Here is a 2,848-nt window from a genome sequence, read left to right as displayed (position 1 = left end):
ATCCCTCTAATTGCTCTTTCTCTCCTCTGGCTCTCCACCTCACCATTACGTTAATGTTAACTGTATTCCCTGCATATTGTATATTTTTAATCACTGGGAAACAGCAAAAAATAAAATGATGTCTGCAAGAAACTTAGGAAAGATGATGTGACAAAATCTCCTATTGTTAACTTTCCAGAAGTTTAGGTATTAATTCAAATCATGGTTTAAAAAATTTAAAAATGCTTTTAAAAATTTTTAAGAAATTAATATTTTCCTAGAACATACTCTTCCAATTCAGACATATTTCACCAAAGAGTGAGTATTTCAGGAAAGTCTAAGGAATCTTCAAAGCTTTAAAACAAAACAAAACAAAACAAAACAAAACAGGTTTTTGGTTATTGTTTCTTTTTTTATGTCATGAGAAAGATACAGAGTTGGAACTCTACAAAGTTCATGATGAATGCAGAGAAAAGGTATTGAAAAAATTTGGGTGAAAGGTCTAAGATCCCATTCAGAAGTGATTTGTTTTCACCTGTCAGGAATCTAATTATTCTGGTGCTTTCAGTGAAAATTCTACCATGGAAGACTTACGAACTATCAGAGGAAAAGAGGCTATGTTTTTTTGTTTTGTTTTGTTTTTTTTTAACGGAATCACTATCCTTTCTTTCTAATGTTTCTGTACCTCCACTTGACAAACGTGAATGGATGGTGAACTGCTGTTACAATCACACAGGCACACACGCTTAACTCAATGTCCTAAAGACTATTGGAACTTTCATAGATTTGTCTTGAATCACCAGGGTTTAGAAAGAGCCAGTCTTTTAGGGTTCATCTCTTGCCATCTTTGAAAAAAAAATAGTTCTTTTAAAATGTCCAAGAGGCCAGGAGCAATAGAATGAAAAATGTATGAAAGTTACTGAACTGAATTTACCCTGTCAGACAGATGTAAATCCTACCTGAGTTCATGTAAAGATTAGATGCTGATCTCGTGGCTTTTCTGCACAGAGGATTGTGACGTGGCTGGGTTTTTCTGCACCATTTATTCCTCCCCACAATAATTTCAGGATCTGACTTGACTTTTGGGAATTGAGTTGTCAAGGATGAAGACAAAGGCAGGAGCCATAGTGATTGGCATGCATGATGAGACGCAGAACAGGGAGCGCTGGGTTTTCTGTGGTATTTTAAGCAGTTAGCAGGGCCCCAAAGGTACATTATGTTTTTTTCTTTATGTCTTTATTATCTCTGAGCAAGGATCTCTCAAAATTTAGTTTCTACTAAAGACTACGAAGTCCATAGGTTTTAAGACAATATTCTTATCAGAATATTCCAAAGATCCTAGAAATTCTGTACTTGTTTTTAAATAATCAGAGATTTATAATCCAACAAACTAGAAGCTTCATGTATCTTAAATTTTTGTTTATTTTCATAAAAATACTTTTATTATTGGTTTTCTAAAAATTCAATAAATTTGCATGACCAATGAAAATAATAAACTTTATTCGAAATATCTGTTAGAGATTTTGTCTCTGTTATCTGGCCCTGGGCAATTGTCCCCATCTTAGGGACGATTCCTTGAGTCTTTTCTTTTCCTTTGTTTTAACTAGTTTTATGGACTTTTAGCCTTATCATCTCTTTGGAAGCAAAGAACGTAAGACTGTAAAGATGGTATATTTAGATGGTATATTAAAACCTTCTGAGTGAAATTTCCTGGATGGTGAGCGAAAAGTGACTTACTTTTGGTGTCTCAAGTTTAATATGGGAACAAAAGAAAGTATAGACCTTCGATTTAAATAGGAAGCCCCGCTCTGAGATTTCTAAAACTTATTCTCGAGCCATGAATACCTCGTGATGTTGTCAGTGCAGTAAAAAATGGCATCTCTGTGTTTCTAAATATTACTTTAATGAAAAGAAACAGCTGGAGTAGTTCAAGTGAATGACTTTAAACTAGTAATAGAAAGGACAACTATTGTGCTTTCAAATTTCTTAGTTCAAATAAAATACATGAATGCATGGTGTAGAAAAAAATTGTTAGCTGTCTGTATAAGATGAAGTAAAGCAAATAATTAGCAATTTAGGGGTTGAGGAAGGGTTTGGAGAGAGGAGGCAAATTTTTAGGATAATAAAATCACTCTTGTAAACGTGCTCTACCTGTCAGAAAATACACGGTCAGATATTTAAGTTGAGAAATAGAAATCACATTTTCTTTCTTTTGAAAGAACCTGATGTAACTTGTTTGGCAATGACATCCTTTCTGCCTGGCTGATGTTCTTCCCCCAACTTATTTGTTGATATCAGTTCTTGGAGACCTTTGCATCATTTGGAATGCACATATCTCCCTCTTCTTTTGTCTTTTAATATTTCTACTGTAATAGTTATGGTTTTTTGTTGGGAAATATTATTATGTAGAGATAAAGTCAAAATAAATTCTGTGTTGTTTTTTTTAAACAACAACAACAACAAAATACTGTGTTTACCTAAAAGTCAATCAATGCTATTGGTTGTGATTATGTAGCCTGACTAATTCTCTATTATATGTCAATCACTGAGTATCTGCTGCTGGGATATGTAGAGGGAGAGATACTTACAGTCTGAAATCCTGTCTACAGCTCTGAAGTTCTAAAATATTTTTCAAAATAAAATTTAAATAATTTTAAGGATAATTGTTAAGTTTTTAGAGTCCCCTGTTATATGTTTTCAATGGCTGGAATATGAAGACCATGGCATTTGTTCTCAGGTTGTTTTTTTTTTCCTACGAATGAGCGTTCGATATGGAGGAATTTGTCTACCTTTTCGCCTTATCAATATCCAATTCGAATGACAGAAAATCATACTACTAAAAATAAATTAAACTCTAACAGAGTGCTGG

Source organism: Pteropus vampyrus, unplaced genomic scaffold, assembly GCF_000151845.1.
Source record: "Pteropus vampyrus isolate Shadow unplaced genomic scaffold, Pvam_2.0 Scaffold236, whole genome shotgun sequence".
NCBI lineage: Eukaryota > Metazoa > Chordata > Mammalia > Chiroptera > Pteropodidae > Pteropus > Pteropus vampyrus.
The sequence above is the reverse complement of the archived record's forward strand: the minus strand, read 5'-3'. Positions refer to the sequence as shown.